General features: G+C 45.4%; 1 protein-coding gene across 1 annotated transcript in view; it reads right to left on the reverse strand.

Moving 5' to 3' along the window:
- Window positions 1-3,558: 3,558 nt before the first annotated feature.
- Window positions 3,559-19,510, reverse strand: part of SUSD1 (sushi domain containing 1) — a 466,537-nt gene continuing 450,585 nt past the window's right edge. The window contains exon 24 of the mRNA XM_069767010.1: window positions 3,559-5,000. The gene's annotated coding sequence lies outside the window, so the exon portion shown is untranslated. The remainder of the gene's footprint in view (window positions 5,001-19,510) is intronic.

Genomic DNA, 19,510 nt, shown 5'->3' on the forward strand with positions numbered 1-19,510 from the left:
CCTTAGTTGATGTAAAAAGACATAAATCCATGTGACACATTCATTCCTGCATTAAGAGTGTCAAAGGTCGTCATCAGTTTATATTCCTAGACTCTTCTGTCTTTCTGCGATTTGAAGTTTCCTTTCAATACAAGTAATTTCATGTCCATAATGTTATGATTTGGGAGACAGAAATTTATTGCCACCGGTAGATCCATTCATTTTTTCTCTTATTGTATGGCGATGGGAGTTCATTCTTGTTCTAAGCTTCTGTTAAGCTGTCTTCCTTAACAGAAGCTATGTTTCCAGAAATAGAAGCACACAGTTGACTCCTCTCAAATTAAATGTTACAGAAAGTATAGTAAAAATAAAACACAATTAGAAATTAGGTAGATAGGGAAAAGTGTAGGGTATTGTGTAATAAAGCTAATTACAAAAGATGGCTAGGGTGTAAAGATAATTAGAAAATACATTTTAGACCAACCCATTAAGCATATGTTTTAAAACATAGATTTCAATAACTCAAAGATTATCATCCCAATAAAAATAAAATCCCTGAAGATCTGTCCAGAGCAGGATGCTGTTTATTGATTTCTAGGTCAGACTATGATCATCCAACATACGAAACCCAGAAAATACTATTGAGACATACTGTTATCATAGGTCATACCATATGGAAGCATCACATGTTGGCAGACTGAGTGTCTTTGGGTCCATAATACAGGTCTGTATTCATTTTGAAAGCAAAATTGTTTCATTATAATATTTTGATATGCAATAAGTGCTGAGGAACGCTTTTACAGTATGTGCTCAGTGACCAAGCTAAAAACGTACTTGTGGATTATAAGGTGGGTAACTTTAAGAGTTAATGGGAAAAAATAAAACCTTTTTGCATTGCTTACCCATTCAGGGCATTTATCACAAAGCCTTATTTGCAAAATGTCAAGTCAAAACTTTGAATTTCAAAGCTTTATTCAAATAAGAAGAGGAATGCAGGAAAAATTCCGAGACCAATGATATTTATTTTTGATGCAGGCTTTGTTTTAGACATTGTTTATAAGCAATTTCAATGTCATAAATATAAATATTGTCTTTCCCTCCAACTGCTGTGCATAAATGAGAAGCATTTTACAGCTAGAATTATTTCATTATATCATATGCAAGTGCTTATAAATGACATCATCTAAAAGATGTCAATGTTAATCTGGATGCCATTAATATTTTCAACGTATGTGAAAAGAAGTACAACATAAAAAAAACAATCAGATAATAAGCACATTCATTGCCAATTAATTGTAAACTATAGAACAAATTTACATATCATTCTTATTATCAGATAGTTGAAAAAAAACTCCTTAATTTGCTGGAATTGTACCAATTTTTCAGGTACAACTGCACAAATTTCGACCACGATTGTCTAGAAGGAATTTTAGCTAAACACCTCCTGAACATAAGTGTCCCCAGGCAGGAATAGGGCAAGACTTAAATATTCCTATGCTACGGTTCCATCTCTAAAGTTGGCATGTATGCTGCCATCTACAACTAAATGGAATCTGTTATGAGAAAATGACAGCTATATATCCAGGATTGTTGGCGAAAAAAACCTACACAAGCAATGAGTGGATGTTAAAGAATTTGTGCCATGGTTCTCTTCTCCACCCAATCTGACAATTGGCTATAAAGCGATACTGCTGCATGTTGGCAGGTCAGTCGCACAGGCAGCCATTTGATGACTACTATTTATCATGCAAATGTCTAATTCTAAAAGAAAAAAATTGAGAATTATCATCTATTATTTTTTTTTTATACAGGAGACTCCAGACTTTTTATGCAGTAGCTAAAATATTGGCCAACCTACTATACTATGAGTAATTCAGAAGAAAGCCTCTAGCTGCATATTGCATCCAAAATCCATTGCTTACTTTTAGTAATAGTCTAAAAGAGATACAAAAAGTCCTGAGAGAGAGCTCAGAAAAGGCATCCACAGACTTGGGTTCCTTATAACATCTATCAGTTGCATTTTAATAACTACATTGGCGTGTCTTGGTGACAAATTCTTAACTCAAGTGAATGTCTGCACAGTGACGATAATCTCTAGCAAATCCAAACAAAAAACAGTACAAGATGAGTGAAGAATCAACATTTCCTATACATTTTAATTCTAAAATATAAATCAATAGCATATTAAATAAAAAAAATACAAAATAACAGGAATAGTATTACAAAGCATAGAAAATGTACTGAATTGGATTTATACAAAATTAAAACACTGAATCTAAACTTTATTAATATAACTGTATTGAATAAATAAAAGACAACATATTTGCATACAAATGTACATCTAAAAAATATTACCTAAGAAAGTGCAGCTTGGGTCTGAATGAGAAAATGGCATAATATCAATATACCGTCATGGCCGAAAGTGTTGGCACCCTTGAAATTGTTCCAGAAAATGTCAAATTTGACTTAATTTCACACAAAACCCCCAAAATAGGCCTGACAAAATTCTTGGCATTTTTCCAAAACTGTGGGTAAACAACTTTGTTCAAACTCATCTGTGGCAAGGTGTGGGCAATATGAAAATCACACCTGAAATCAGATAAAAAGGGGAGAAGTTAACTCAATGTTTGCATTGGGTGTCTATGTGTGTCAGACTAAGCATGGAGAACAGAAAGAGGAGAAGAGAACTGTCTGAGGACTTGAGAACCAAAATCTTTCAAAATCTTTCATCAATAACTGTTCCAAACCTTGAACAAACCTATGAGTATTTGGAGATAGGTTAATTCTCAAGCCTCTATGCACTATTTTATTTTAGAATTTTGAATGGTCCATGCTAAGTGGGGCTCCTATTGGTCATTTTATATAGGTTTCCTGATTGGGATTTCCCTGGAACCTATCAAGTTGAATCAAACTCCAGCACTCCATTTTCACAATTCATTATAGCCATAGCCCCTTGAAGAAACCTGTATAGGTGAGATTTGTTGGGGAGTCTATATGTGTGTTTTTAGCCGCTTTAGTGACACCTGTATAGAAAAATATTTATTTTTCATCTCCAAATTGTTGCTCACACCTCGGTAATTTGTTGTCTGTGTGTAAGGCATCACAAAGAACTTTGGGTCACAATATAGAGAACAGTGTCAGAAAGCTGGGTATGCTTCCAAGGTCATGGGTCTTCCAGCGGGACAATGACCCCAAACATTTTTCAAGAAGCACTCAGAAATGAATGAAAACAAAGTGCTGGAGAGTTCTGAAGTGGCCAGCAATGAGTCCAGAACGAAATCTCATTGAACACTGGTGTAGAGATCTTAAAATTGCTGTTGGGAGAAGGCACCATTCAAATATGAGAAACCTGGAGCAGTTTGCAAAAGAAGAGTGGTTCAAAATTCCAGTTGAGAGGTGTAAGAAGCTTGTTGATGGATATAAGAAACAAATAACTACTGTTTTTTCATTCCAAAGGGTGTGCAATTAAATATTATGTTGAGGATGCCAACAACTGTGTCCGAACCATTTGGGGGGATTTCTGTGAAATTATGTGCAATTAACCTTTTTTTCTTTGTTTTTTTTTTTGGGGGGGGGGGGGGGGGGGGGTTGTTCCAGGAAATAATCATGTGTATAGCAAAACGTGTAGTACACAATAATTTTCTAGGAGAAGAACTTAATTTTCTGGAACAATTTTAAGGATGCAAACACTTTCGTCCATGAGTGTATTTTCAGGTTAGCAGGTAGCTGCATCACTTTTAATGCAGAGGATGGAGTCTTTACAGCAGATAAACCCACACAAAAATGGTTGGATATTACATAAATGTACATTCGCTAAATATTTCCTCTTTTCTCAAAGTTTCTTGACTTAGCTGTACCATAATACATATGGCACAGCATGAGATTTGTTACCATTATTAGCAGAAATTACACATTTGAAGGGAACCTGTCAACTCATTTTAGATCCCAAACTAACATAATCTGTTTACATTACCTTTAACATTGACAGCCATACCTTTGCTTTATAAGTCCTCACCTCTGTTTTATAGAATTCCATTTGTAAATTTTCATGTAAGTGAGCCATATGTGTAGGGGCCTCAGACCTCTTTCCTTCTTTCCCACGCAAAGGGCCATTTTGGAGTGGCGCATGCATAGTTAATATTCAAACTGGACTATTGAACTGCGCGTGCACTGCTCGCACCGGGAATGGCAGCACTTGAGGGGGAGCAATACACAGATGATCGCTAGCAGAACTTGGCAGCTGGTGGAGAAAGGAGGAGAGAGGCCAGAGAGCTATAAGTGCAGGGCCAAGTCTTCTTAAGGATCATATGCATGAAAATTCATCAATAGATTTCTATAAAACGGAGCCACAGACTTATAGAACAAAGGTATGACTGACATCAACAATTATAGAGACTTTGAATAGATGATGATAGTTTGGGGTCTAAAATCTTGATCTTGCTGGCAGGTTCCTTTCAGTAAGGCTAGATGGAGACAACCGTATGTTTCTTCTTCTGTATAATCGTGTTGATTATGCAAATCACATTCTGATCATACTCTGATCAGAGCTTGATCCAATTCTCTTTGCATGAGAAGAAGATGAAGAAAAAAATGTCTCAATCTTCTCATTGTGTCAGTCCATGGAAATGGGACTGCATTCAAATGTCATCCGAGTGCAGTTCAAGGTTCCCCACATACTCATTGACATGCATGGCCAAGTGTCATCCAAAAACTGGCTCTGTCTGAGAAAAAAATTAGGACATGTGCACAGCCTCATCACGCAACATTGATCTGGATACGATCCAATGTTTTGTCAGATCTCACTTGGACCGATAATACGGTTGTTTGCTCGAGCCGTAACATTAATATAGGTAAAGCAATTTCCTCATTACATATTACATCCAAGATTAAGCATTTAAGACATGGCAAATATGTCCACATTTGACTTTGTTAAAATTCATTGTCTTTTCTGTGATTTAATAGAAATTCACATAATCAAGCTGTTGTGTAAAGATGGTCCTGGGACGGCTCAAGAGATCACTCTGAAAAAAAAAAATGTAAATTAGCATTCATTGCTAGAACATTAAAATAACAAACAAAAAGGTAAGAAACACTGATTCACATCATCCATGAGGTTCTCCAGCTTCAGGGTTTGTAAGTAATATATATTTTGTGGTAGATCGGTTCACTCAGCTACTTAACAAGGTAGTCACAGGAGCTCCATGTACAGACTTCCGGTTCCGGCGCTGGTGATGTAGGATGCAGAGTGGAGAGCTCCCACACCTGACTCCAACAAAGCCTGATATAAACACTGATAAACGGTCCAAACTAGTCTATCAACTAGTAAAAACTTCAACAAACATGCCCTACCCCTCTATGGACCGGTATCTGCTACATACGGTGCAGAAGGAAACAACAAGACGTGAACAGACCACGAACACGGACTTCTCCAGGAAGTCCATGTTACTGTTTGGGTTCCGCTGCCTGAACATCAGGTCTTTCCCATGCTGTCATCTGTGTGACAAAGCGAGAAACACCGGCGGCTTTGATCGGTGGTAAGTTTAATCAGCGCGATGCAGTTCCCACATTGTGGACAGTCTGTGAGCCAGCAGCTCTAAGCAGCGTCAGCTGACAAGAGTACTACTCATTATCCTACATCTGTTCTCACTGATAGCAGCAACAACAGGCATACGTTGATGAGAGTATTCATCTCCTGGCACCTGTGCAATAAATAAATACATTTTTTGAAAAAGTGGCTTGGATTCCCCTCTATTTTTGATAACCAGCGCAGGTAAAGCTAACACCTACATGCTGCAACTCCCAGCTCTTAGCTTTATATTTGCTGGTTATCAGAAATAGAGGGGTGTATTTATTAATTATTTGAATAAATAAGTAAAAAAACAGCATGGCGTGCCCCCATATTTGACAATCAGCCAAGCTAAAGCAGACAGCTGGGTGTTGGTATTCTTAGATTGGGAAGGGGCCATGGCCCTACTCAGCCTAAAAATAGCAGCCTGCAGCCACCCCAGAAAAGACGCATCTATTAGATGCCTCAATTATGGTGCTTTGCCTGGCTCTTCCCACTTACCTTGTACGGTGACACCAGCCCACAGCCACCCCCAAAAAGGCTCTTCTATTAGGTGCGCCAACTCTGGTACTTTGCCCGGCTCTTCTCACTTGCTCTGGTGCGGTGGCAAGTGGGGTAATAGGTTTGGGGGTGATATCAACTGTTTTATGGCCGCTGACATCAAGCCCAAGGGTTAGTAATGAAGAGGCATCTCTAAGACGCCCCCATTACTAACCCAATACTAAGATTGCTATAAAAGACACAGCAAGAAAAGTCCTTTATCTGAAATAAAAACTCTCCACCCTCTTTTACACATTTATTCACAAAAAATAAGCCACCTCTCTCTCTATGCCACCCGGAACACACCGAGACAGGAGCGTTGCAGTGTGTAGTGCTGACATGAGAAAGGTCACCGGGGTTCATAGCTGATTACCCCTGGTCACCTCATTTACAGCACTGCTTGAATTATGGGAAACTCAGCGAGTGGTGCAGTAAGTGAGATGACCTGGATTAATCAGCTATGAATTCCGGTGACCTTTCTCACATCAGCGTAACACACTGCAGGAGTGTTCTCACGCTCCTGTCTCAGTGTGTTCAGGCTGGTGTACAGACCGGTCGCATCACTGATGTGACTGCTCTTCACGCCATCCAGATTGCAGTGGGTCATGCCCATTAATGGATTATCGGCGGACAGGTGAGATATATGGTGTTTTATTATTTTTGGTCTTTTACAGTGGGACATTGGCATTGGTCAGCAGAAAGGTATCACTTTGGTTTTTATTTTTGTCTCGCAGATGACAGCGTGGGAAACAACAGATGTTCAGGTGCCCCATTCATCTGAATGGGGTTCACGTTCGAGTTCAGGTACCAAACATTTTTTTAAATGTTTGGCCAAACCCGTGGGACCCAAACATCCATGGTTTCACCCATTTCTACTCCTGATATTAAGAAGATTCTGGAGCAGACCATTAAAACCGCTCTTAACTGTTTACAGGGAGAGCTAAGGGGCCACACCAGTAGAATTGAGGAGCTGGAACAATGGGTCCTGCATTTGGAACATCAAAATGTGCAAATGAATACTCACCTTAAAGAACTCTCTGCAGAATCTAACCACCTCAGCAAAAATGTGGAGGATCTAGAGAACAGATCTAGAAGCAGTAATTTGAGACTAGTAGAGTTAATGGAATGAGTCTCTGCCTCAGAATTACAACATCTTTGTGAGAGCGTGAGAGCGATATGCCCCTTTCACTGGACCTCAGCCATAGCTGCAGAGTTGAAAGAGCATACAGAGTGGGACCTGACCTACATTCTTACCAATCGGATCCCTGCAGTCGAGGGTCAAGACCACCTCAGGTTATAATGAAATTCTTAGATTATAATGAAAAAGCAAAATATTTAGAATTGAGAGTCCTCAGTGGTTGATAACTTTTAATGGCTAACTGAAAAGATGGTAACAAATTGCAAGCTTTCAAGACTACACAGGTCTCACAGGTCTCAAAGACTAAAACAAATTCTGAAGAATATTTATGCACAACATAGCATAGGAAAAAAAAGGAAAAAAAAGGGAAAAACCATGGTAAGACAGGTGACATGAAGCAGAATTACCATGGGTGATAAACAGTTATGTCCATAAATTTTGGGCCAATTCTTAGATAAGGATTGTTTTATTGTCCTCTGATTAGGGTCTCTGTTGTGATGACCCCACATGGTCTGAGGGGCAAGTTCCTTAGTTGATGTAAAATGACATAAATCCGTGCGACACATTCATTCCTGCAGTTAGAGCACAATAAAACAATCCTTATCTAAGAACTGGCCCAATATTTATGGACATAACTGTTTATCACCCATGGTAATTCTGCTTCATGTCACCTGTCTTACCATGGTTTTTCCCTTTTTTTTATGCTATGTTGTGCATAAATATGTGATTCTTCAGAATTTGTTTTAGTCTTTGACTGATGAAGAGACCTGTGTAGTCTGGAAAGCTTGCAATTTGTTACCATCTTTCCAGTTAGCCATGAAAAGGTATCAACCAATGAGGACTCTCAATTCTAAATATTTTTCTATTTACTGGCTAACACGATACCAAGATATATTTCTTTCCTGAATGAAAAAGCAGACATTATGAGAGCTGACAAGAAAAGATCCCAGACTTTGACAATTAAAGGAATGAAGCTCTTGCTATCTAAAGATCACTCAGCTGATGTTGGCAAAAGCAGGAGAGCCTTTGGCAAAATTTACCCAACTTTGTTCCCGTCAAAGAAGTTCATGCTCCAATATCCTGCTGTACTAAGAATTTTCCAGGAAAACTGAGAGGTTATTACCTGCACATCACCTCAGGAAGTTGAAAGGGGCATGGATGCTCTCCTCTCCAAATCATCAAGATATGGAGGCAGAAAGGGAAATAGAGGTGAACGGGAAGAGGACGGACCATACTCAACACCAAGGGCGTAAAGACAACATAGACACCGTCACACCAGAGCAGATCACCTACTTGAAGAGTAATTACCTCACCAAGTTGGACATTCCTATTTACCTGTTTGGAATGAGTTTCTAATTGATGAAAAAGTTGTGCCCCATATTAGCTTACATAACAGGAAATATATTGCTTGTTGACATCATTCTTAATCTCCATAAGATAAGTTATATTTTTCCTGCCAGTAAAGAGAATGGTCAATATTGCTCTCTTCAAAAATCTGCCTCAATGTTGACGTAGAGTTATTATTGATATACAGGTGCATCTAAAAAATTAGAATATCATCAAAAAGTTAGTTTAATTCACTTCTTCAATACAAAAAGTGAAACTGATATATTAGATAGAGTTCTTACAGAGTGATCTATTTCAAGTGTTTATTTCTGTTAAACTTGATGATTATGGCTTACAGCCAATGAAAACCCAAAAGTCATTATCTCAGTAAATTAGAATATTTTATAATCCCAGCTTGAAAAAATGATTATAACATCTGAAATGTTGGCCTACTGAAATGTATGTTCAGTAACTGCACTCAATACTTGGTCAGGGCTCCTTTTGCATTAATTACTGCATCATTGCGGGGGCCGCTGCTACAGCCGCCCTGGCAGATAAATATGCCAATAACTTGGCCCCTGAAGCCAAGCGGGCTGCTCACAGCACCTGGAGAGGGGATATGACTCATCCTGCCCATTTTCCCAGCCCCTAGAACGCAAGGGGTGCCACCCTGTGTTTCCCTCTCCAGGCCAGGGGCAGAACCCAGGAGGTGTCACCTCTGCAACCAACCCAGACACTTCAGGCCAGGGGCAGAACCCAGGAGGTGTCACCTCTGCAACCAACCCAGACACTTCAGGGCCATGTGTCCCCTGCGCCTCAAGGCCCCGTCCTCATTCCCAAAACCGTCCCCTGTCGTGTGTGGGTAGAAATCGTAGGAGGTCCCATGACAATTACCAGTCCGTCACTGTAAACCAAGCCGCCGCTATGGGACTGCGTGACACCGACCCTAGTGTGGCCTGAGATGGTGTACCCTTAGGACTTGTTACCCGGAAAACCCCCCGCCATCTCCGAGATTGGAGGCGTCGAACCGGCACTGCCTGTTGCAAGGGTTCATCTAGACTGGGGCACAGGGAAGGGAATGAGGGAGGTGGGAATGTTGGTGAATATTCCCCTAAGTATTTTACTTGGGACTGATTTCTGGTGGCTAGTGTCACAGTATGCGGCTACTGAGACCCCAAGTCCTGGTCCCCCACTGTGTCTTGATTTCTCTACTGCTAGCAATGTTATAAGTGTGTTGCCTGTTCCTTCTGCGTCAAGAGGGGTGGTGGGGGCTGAGAATCACTCCTGCACTGACAGGACACTTGCAGCGTGTGCAGATGAGACAGAGCCACAAGACACAGGAAGGTGTGAGAATGCCCCCAGGTGTGATGAGACAGTGTGCTCTGGAGGGAGATGTAGGGGGCAGGTAGCTGCAAGCCAAAACCAGAATTGGTGGGAGGGGCTGCCAAAGGGATTGTAGGGTCGCTAGATGAGTCAAAGCTGCTGGGTTCTGCGCAGCTGCAGGAAGGGGAACGTGTCAATGGGGTTGGGGCTGTCAAAGGAGAGGTGGAGCTTCCAGGTAAGGCCCCAGGGCAGGAGGTCCCCACACCCGGGATGCCAGGAGACCAGGCTGCTCCAACTGACTTGGCGACTTGTGTGGAGGCCGAGGGAAGGCAGACACTACCCAGGGTTACAGCGGTCGTGACCACTGTCACCAGGAGTGGGAGTGCTGGAACCCAAGGTGCCTCACAGAGGTCTGACAGCCTTCCCCCTTCCGAGCAAGTGGCGGCTGAGCCAGAGGGAGGCCTGGAGACGGGTTCCGGGGAACTTACAGAAGACGTGGCAGTTTCGTTCATTCTGGCCATGTCTAGTTAGGGGTTTCAGGCAGCGCTGGAGGCCGACGAAAGCCTAAAGGCCCTTAAGGAGCAGGCGGCAAAGCCTTTCATGGACTCAGACCTCGAGCGGGTGGTCTGGGACCAGGGATGGCTGTACAGGTGTTGGTTCAGCAAGAGTCACTAGAGGTGTGGCCTAGGGACTGACAGTTAGTAGTACCTATCCATTCCGGGCAAGTTGTTGCGGATCGCACATGAGGTTTCGATGGCCGGATACATAGGTATCGCTAACAAAAAGGCCGCTCTAGCCCAGCATTTCTTCTGGCCTAAAATGGGGACCGATGTGGCTGCCTACTGCCATCCGTGTTACACCTGTCAGAGAGTGGGGAAGGCGAGGCGGCGCCCCAAAGCCCCACTGGTGCCATTGTCCATCATTGATGAGCCTTTCCAGAGGGTGGCTGTGGATCTCATTGGACCGCTGTCCATTCCCAGTCACTCCGGGAAATGCTACATACTAACGGTAGTGGATTATGCCACTCGGTACCCGGCAGCGGTAGCTTTGTCGTCCACTCAGGCAGACAAGGTGGCCACCGCTTTAATGGAGATTTTCTCTAGAGTGGAATTTCCCCAGGAAAAGCTCACTGACCGAGGGACCCAGTTCATGTCGCAGCTGAGTCCCTTTGTAAGCAAATACAGGTGCAACATCTGGTGGCCCGTCCGTACTATCCGCAAACTAATGGTCTGTGTGAGTGGTTCAATGGCACCCTCAAGTAGATGCTTAGGATTTTGGTTGACTCCCTCGGGAGCAACTGAGAGCGGTATCTCCCTCACCTACTATTGCAGGCCTCAACGGGGTTCGCCCTCTTTGAGCTCCTGTATAGGCAGCATGTACAAGAGCCCCTTGCTCTGCTGAAAGAGGCATGGGAAGGAGACTTGGCCACCCCTGGAGTGTCAGTCATTGAGTACTTCGTGCGCTTCCAGGACAAAATGACGGCCTTGTCGCGGCTGGTGCAGGACAATATGGCCCAGGCTCAGGCTGACCAGAAGTGCTGGTACAAACAGAACGCTTGTGAAAGGACCTACCAGGTGGGTCAGAAAGTGTGGGCACTGGTCCCTGTACCACAGAACAAGCTTCAGGCAGTCTGGGATGGCTCATACCTCATGCACCAGAAGCTCAATGATGTCATGTATCTGGTCACCCTAGACCACACCAGTGGAAGGAGGAAGGCCTTTCATGTGAACATGATGAAGACCTATCATGAACGGGAGGCCTGCACCCTCCCTGTGTGCAACCTTCCTGAGGAAGGAGAGACCGAAACCCTCCTGGATCTGCTCACCAAAGCCAAGGTGGGTGGATGCATTGAGGACGTGAAGGTTGGCAACCAGTTCTCCGAGGACCAACGGTCCCAGATGCCGGATACTCTATGCCCCTTGCGGGAGCTGTTCAGCAGCCTTCCCGAAAGGACTGGGTTGGCTGTCCATCACGTGGACACCGGGGATCACCCCCCGGATCTGGCGGTCAGCATATCGGGTCTCTCTCAAGGTGCAGCAGCAGATGCGCCAGCAGATTGATGAGATGCTGAAGCTGGGCGTGATCCAGGCATCCAACAGCGCGTGGACATCGCCCGTAGTCCTCGTCCCCATAAAGGACCGAACCACCCGGTTCTGCATGGACTACCGGGGACACAAGGCTGTCACAGTCACCGATATGTTCCCTATGCCACAAATAAATGACCTGCGCGATCAGTTGGCCGGGGCTAAGTACTTGACCATCATGGATCTGAGCAGAGGATATTGGCAGATCCCTCTGACCCACGAGGCCCTGGGAGCGCTCTGCCTTTATCACCCCGCTTGGACTGTATGAATCCAATGTGATGCCATTCAGCATGAAGAATGCCCCTTCCACTTTTCAGCAGGTGGTCAACACGCTGCTTCAGGGACTTGAAGGGTACGCAGCCGTGTACCTGAACAATATTGTCATCTTTAGTTCCATATGGGAAGATCACCTAGAGCATTTGACACAGGTGCTTAGGTGGATCAAAAGGGCAGGTTTGACCATCAAGCCGGAAAAGTGCCAGCTGGGCATGAGCGAGGACCTCTACCTAGATCACCAGGTAAGCGGGGGGTTCTGAAGCCAGATCCTGGGAAGGTGGATGCCATCGCATCCTGGCCCACCTCCAGGACCAAGAAACAGGTGATGTCCTTCCTCGGCACCGCTGGGTACTAAAGGAGGTTTGTTCCACACTACAACACCCTGGCCAAGCCCCTGACGGACCTCACCAAGAAACAGCTGCCACTTGCGGTAGACTGGTCAGTCACCTGCGAGACCGCTTTTCAGGCACTCAAGACTGCGCTCTCCTGCTCCCCAGTACTACGAGCTGCTGATTTTGCACAGCCATTTGTAGTACAGACCGACAGCAGTGACTTTGTTCTCGGTGCCATGCTCAGCCAGGTCAACGCAGTGGGCCAGGAGCATCCTGTCCTGTACCTGAGCAGGAAGCTATTGCCGAGAGATGGTACACTCCACGATGGAAAAGGAGTGCTTGGCAATTGTGTGGGCATTAGAGGGGGGCACTGTAGCATGTAGTTAGAGTAGGAGGGGCACAGTGAATAAGTATAGTGCAGCTTCCTGCTTTCAGTTAGCTGTAGTCAGGGCCTGAGAGCCCGTGCAGCTAACTGGGCTGCTTAGCCAGAAGTTACTGTGCCCCGTAATGTTGAAGAAGGGGGGCCCAGCCTAGACCAGTTACAAAGGACAGATTCCTCTAGCATGAAAGAAAATAAGTGCTGTGGACGCAGCTGAAGGAAATCTGTCCTCACAGAGCAAGAAAAAAGGTCAGCACTGTCACTACACATGAGATGTGGCTGATCTTTGCCTGGGTGACAGTACTTAAAACTGGGAAGAAACAGTATGGGACTCCCCCATGTGAGGCAAGAATTCCAGATGGAATAGACTCTGTGGGACCGAGAGAAGCCGGCTGACCTGGGGCTAAATGCAAAGAAGGAAAGGACAGAGCAGGGACAGAGAAGGATGTGTTGCATGTGTTACCTGAAGTGCCTGTAATTGATCAAGCTGTGTTAAGTAAAGAAATGATCGTTGAAGTTAACCCGGAGAGTGTCTCTTTTATTCTGGAGCCGTCTGTGAGGAAACAATCCCCGTACCGGGCAAGTCCAGATGATGCAGAAAGCCAACACAGAGGTAACACAGCGAAGAATTGTGAACTTTTATGGGGAAGGGACCAGGGAGTCATACAAGGAATACTGCTGGCCATGACTACCACTCTAGCACCCCCTGGTCCTTCCTTCACTTGGCATAGTCGGCATGATCTCACTGCCCCATATGGCGGTGAAGCCGACGCAGAGAAGAGAGAGACTGTTTGATGTGACTAATTCCCATTACTTCAGGAGGAACGGATGCCCTGGAGATAGCCGAAAATCTGGATGTGACTGAAAATTTATCAATGTACAAAGAAGAAAACCTCGCACTCAACTTATGTTAATGAGGAACAAGTGATTTATTCAATCCCAGAGAGTGATACGTCAAAACGTTTCGGTCACAAACATAGACCTTCATCAGTTGCGTACTCCAGAACTAGTGGAACGAAAAAAAGTCAGTTTTGATCAGTCCAGGAAAGACTGGTTAATTTGGGGTTAATACCCGTATATAGATATACTGAAGCTTGTTCAGTCTAGGACAATGGGCTTTAGGCAGTTCCAGCCTGGGACATAACTGTGCAGACGCGGCGTCCACCGCTGGTCTCACAACATTTATCAATGACTGACTCAACCAAGATGGCGAACAAGACGGAGGTGAGTGGCACCAAAGGAAAGGACTATAACTGTCACTGTACTTGTCGTGAGTGTGCCTGCACTGAAGTGGCACAAAGATCCTTTGAGTGACATCTCCGGAGGATGCACCAAAGAAATTTACCCCCACGCCTACTGAGGCGCCTTGAAAAGGAATGGGAGGAGCGACAGGAAGCAACCCCACTCTGGAACGGGTGGGGCCCAGAAGAGAGTCACGGGTGTGGCTGTGCGGTATCACTAGACGATCTGGCACAGGCAGCAATGCATCGCTCATGTGGCTCTGGAGGAGTAAGCTGTCTGGAGTGGCAGTTGTGAGAGGAGAGAGGTCGGGCCCGGTCCATGTCGCGAAGCAACGAAGACTGGGGTACACTGTCCTTACCTGATGCTGGAGGACCTTGGCAGCCACCTGAAATCATACGTCATCCGAATGGAGGCAAGCGACAGAGTCCAGTGGGGCAGAGCGAACAACATTAGGAGCCCGTGGAGTCAGAGCCTGGACATCCATCGAGACCGGGGCCGTCAGCCGAAAGGCTGAAGCCTTTACAACCATGGGAGCCTGTACCGGAAGATAGGCTGCATCTGGGACTACTTCCGGGAAAATCAGTCCACACCACCTCTGCGGAAGAAAGCAACAGCTGTGCAGAGGACATGATCCACTGACGACCAACTGAAGTGGTGAGTGAGCCTCGTCCCGTGGCCCAAGTGAGTGAGACCCCGTCCCCATTGTCTGCTCTTGGAGCCCATCCCAAATTGCTTGCTACTGTCACCGACGTTATATCCGCGGCAAAGGAATCTGAGATCCTGGGGCGTACGACAGCTTGCCATGTGCTGGAGGGGAGATATGGTGCAAGCGCCCAAGCATCCAAGGGGGCCTCACATCCTGCATGCTTAAATGAAGGTCTGTTCCCATCCCCGGACCAGCTGTCCTGGATCGCCAGTGTAGTGGAGGAGAAAAAGAAAAGGGAGAAGGAGGTCTGGGCTAAGTTGCGCCAACCAGGAGGTGGTGCTATGGCCGGATGCTGCACTTTCGGTCAGCTTACATACATGGAGTCGGGCCAAGGGTATGGCTTTATTCAGGAGGTTGAGACCCGTCACAAGGTCTATGTGAATGCGGCCTCAGTGAAGTTTGGAAGGCTCCTGGAGGAGGGAGACTGGGTCTCCTTCTAGAAAGAGAACTGCCCTTGAGACATGGCCGTATGCAACCCGGAGGAGGTGCAATAACATCAAAGATTGAGCTTATTCTAACTAGACTCCTGCAGGGTCCTGATTATTTAAGCCCTATTGGTTTATTGGGGCAATCCACGGCTCCTGCGGCTGCAGAGCCACTCTCTGTTGTGAATTCTGTGGCTGAATTCACTCCTGTGGTCACAAGTGGTATTGCAGCCTCTGGGCTTCCTCCCTCAGGTGTTTTGGTGAGCTCGTTGGCTGCCTTGCTATTTAACTCCACCTGAGTCTGTCTTCCTTGCTCCTTGTCAATGTTCCAGTGTTGGATCTGAGCTACTGCATCTTTCCTGTGGCCTGCTGCTCTGCTAGATAAGTGTTACTTTGTTTTTGTTTCCGTTTTTTCTGTCCAGCTGTGCTATTCTCTTTTGCTGGAAGCTCTGAGACGTGGAATCTCTGTAGACTGCAATACCTGAACCTATCCTCACACAACTAAAAGCAGCAGTGGATTGCGCCTAACACTACCTATGCAACTCGGCACTGCCTGAGGAGCTGACTAGCCTGAAGATAGAAATACAAGCCTGACTTGCCTCAGAGAAATACCCCAAAGGAATAGGCAGCCCCCCACATATAATGACTGTTAGCAAGATGAAAAGACAAAACGTAGGAATGAAATAGATTCAGCAAAGTAAGGCCCGATATTCTAGACAGAGCGAGGATAGCAAAGAGAACTATGCAGTCTACAAAAAACCCTAAAGCAAAACCACGCAAAGGGAGGCAAAAAGACCCACCGTGCCGAACTAACGGCACGGCGGTGCACCCTTTGCGTCTCAGAGCTTCCAGCAAAAGAGAATAGCACAGCTGGACAGAAAAAACGGAAACAAAAACAAAGTAACACTTATCTAGCAGAGCAGCAGGCCACAGGAAAGATGCAGTAGCTCAGATCCAACACTGGAACATTGACAAGGAGCAAGGAAGACAGACTCAGGTGGAGTTAAATAGCAAGGCAGCCAACGAGCTCACCAAAACACCTGAGGGAGGAAGCCCAGAGGCTGCAATATCACTTGTGACCACAGGAGTGAATTCAGCCACAGAATTCACAACAGTACCCCCCCCCTTGAGGAGGGGTCACCGAACCCTCACCAGAACCCCCAGGCCGACCAGGATGAGCCACATGAAAGGCACGAACAAGATCTGGGGCATGGACATCAGAGGCAAAAACCCAGGAATTATCCTCCTGAGCATAACCCTTCCATTTGACCAGATACTGGAGTTTCCGTCTAGAGACACGAGAATCCAAAATTTTCTCCACAATATACTCCAATTCCCCCTCCACCAAAACAGGGGCAGGAGGCTCCACAGATGGAACCATAGGTGCCACGTATCTTCTCAACAACGACCTATGGAATACATTATGTATGGAAAAGGAGTCTGGGAGGGTCAGACGAAAAGACACCGGATTGAGAATCTCAGAAATCCTATACGGACCAATAAAACGAGGTTTAAATTTAGGAGAGGAAACCTTCATAGGAATATGACGAGAAGACAACCAAACCAGATCCCCAACACGAAGTCGGGGACCCACACGGCGTCTACGATTAGCGAAAAGCTGAGCCTTCTCCTGGGACAAGGTCAAATTGTCCACTACCTGAGTCCAGATCTGCTGCAACCTGTCCACCACAGAATCCACACCAGGACAGTCCGAAGACTCAACCTGTCCTGAAGAGAAACGAGGATGGAACCCAGAATTGCAGAAAAATGGAGAGACCAAGGTAGCCGAGCTGGCCCGATTATTAAGGGCGAACTCAGCCAACGGCAAAAATGACACCCAATCATCCTGGTCAGCAGAAACAAAACATCTCAGATATGTTTCCAAGGTCTGATTGGTTCGTTCGGTCTGGCCATTAGTCTGAGGATGGAAGGCCGAGGAAAAAGATAGGTCAATGCCCATCCTACCACAAAAGGCTCGCCAGAACCTCGAGACAAACTGGGAACCTCTGTCAGAAACAATATTCTCAGGAATGCCATGCAAACGAACCACATGCTGGAAGAACAAAGGCACCAAATCAGAGGAGGAAGGCAATTTAACCAAGGGCACCAGATGGACCATTTTAGAAAAGCGATCACAGACCACCCAAATGACCGACATCTTTTGAGAAACGGGAAGGTCAGAAATGAAATCCATCGAAATATGTGTCCAAGGCCTCTTCGGGACCGGCAAGGGCAAAAGCAACCCACTGGCACGTGAACAGCAGGGCTTAGCCCTAGCACAAATCCCACAGGACTGCACAAAAGCACGCATATCCCGTGACAGAGATGGCCACCAGAAGGATCTAGCCACTAACTCTCTGGTACCAAAGATTCCTGGATGACCAGCCAGCACCGAACAATGAAGTTCAGAGATAACTTTACTAGTCCACCTATCAGGGACGAACAGTTTCTCGGCCGGACAACGATCAGGTTTATTAGCCTGAAATTTCTGCAACACTCTCCGCAAATCAGGAGAGATGGCAGACACAATGACTCCTTCCTTGAGGATACTCGCCGGCTCAGATAACCCCGGAGAGTCGGGCACAAAACTCCTAGACAGAGCATCCGCCTTCACATTTTTAGAGCCCGGAAGGTACGAAATCACAAAATCAAAACGAGCAAAAAATAACGACCAACGGGCCTGTCTAGGATTCAAGCGCTTGGCAGACTCGAGATAAGTAAGATTCTTATGATCAGTCAATACCACCACGCGATGCTTAGCTCCCTCAAGCCAATGACGCCACTCCTCGAATGCCCACTTCATGGCCAGCAACTCTCGGTTGCCCACATCATAATTACGCTCAGCAGCAGAAAATTTCCTGGAAAAGAAAGCACATGGTTTCAACACTGAGCAACCAGAACCTCTCTGTGACAAAACCGCCCCTGCTCCAATCTCAGAAGCATCAACCTCGACCTGGAACGGAAGAGAAACATCTGGTTGACACAACACAGGGGCACAGCAAAAATGACGCTTCAACTCCTGAAAAGCTTCCACGGCAGCAGAAGACCAATTAACCAAATCAGCACCCTTCTTGGTCAAATCGGTCAATGGTCTGGCAATGCTAGAAAAATTACAGATGAAGCGACGATAAAAATTAGCAAAGCCCAGGAATTTCTGCAGACTTTTCAGAGATGTCGGCTGAGTCCAATCCTGGATGGCCTGGACCTTAACCGGATCCATCTCGATAGTAGAAGGGGAAAAGATGAACCCCAAAAATGAAACTTTCTGCACACCGAAGAGACACTTTGATCCCTTCACGAACAAGGAATTAGCACGCAGTACCTGGAAAACCATTCTGACTTGCTTCACATGAGACTCCCAATCATCAGAGAAGATCAAAATGTCATCCAAGTAAACAATCAGGAATTTATCCAGATACTCACGGAAAATGTCATGCATAAAAGACTGAAAAACAGATGGAGCATTGGCAAGTCCGAACGGCATCACCAGATACTCAAAATGACCCTCGGGCGTATTAAATGCCGTTTTCCATTCATCTCCCTGCCTGATTCTCACCAGATTATACGCACCACGAAGATCAATCTTAGTAAACCAACTAGCCCCCTTAATCCGAGCAAACAAGTCAGATATCAATGGCAAGGGATACTGAAACTTAACAGTGATCTTATTAAGAAGGCGGTAATCAATACACGGTCTTAGCGAACCATCCTTTTTGGCCACAAAAAAGAACCCTGCTCCCAATGGTGATGACGATGGGCGAATATGTCCCTTCTCCAGGGATTCTTTCACATAACTGCGCATAGCGGTGTGTTCAGGCACGGACAAATTAAATAAACGACCCTTAGGGAATTTACTACCAGGAATCAAATTGATAGCACAATCACAATTCCTATGCGGAGGTAGGGCATCAGACTTGGGCTCTTCAAATACATCCTGAAAGTCAGACAAGAACTCTGGGATGTCAGAAGGAATGGATGACGAAATAGACAAAAATGGAACATCACCATGTACTCCCTGACAACCCCAGCTGGTTACCGACATAGAGTTCCAATCTAATACTGGATTATGGGTTTGTAGCCATGGCAACCCCAACACGACCACATCATGCAGATTATGCAGTACCAGAAAGCGAATAACTTCCTGATGTGCAGGAGCCATGCACATGGTCAGCTGGGCCCAGTACTGAGGCTCAT

The sequence above is a fragment of the Ranitomeya imitator genome, chromosome 1, assembly GCF_032444005.1.
Source record: "Ranitomeya imitator isolate aRanImi1 chromosome 1, aRanImi1.pri, whole genome shotgun sequence".
Classification (NCBI taxonomy): domain Eukaryota; kingdom Metazoa; phylum Chordata; class Amphibia; order Anura; family Dendrobatidae; genus Ranitomeya; species Ranitomeya imitator.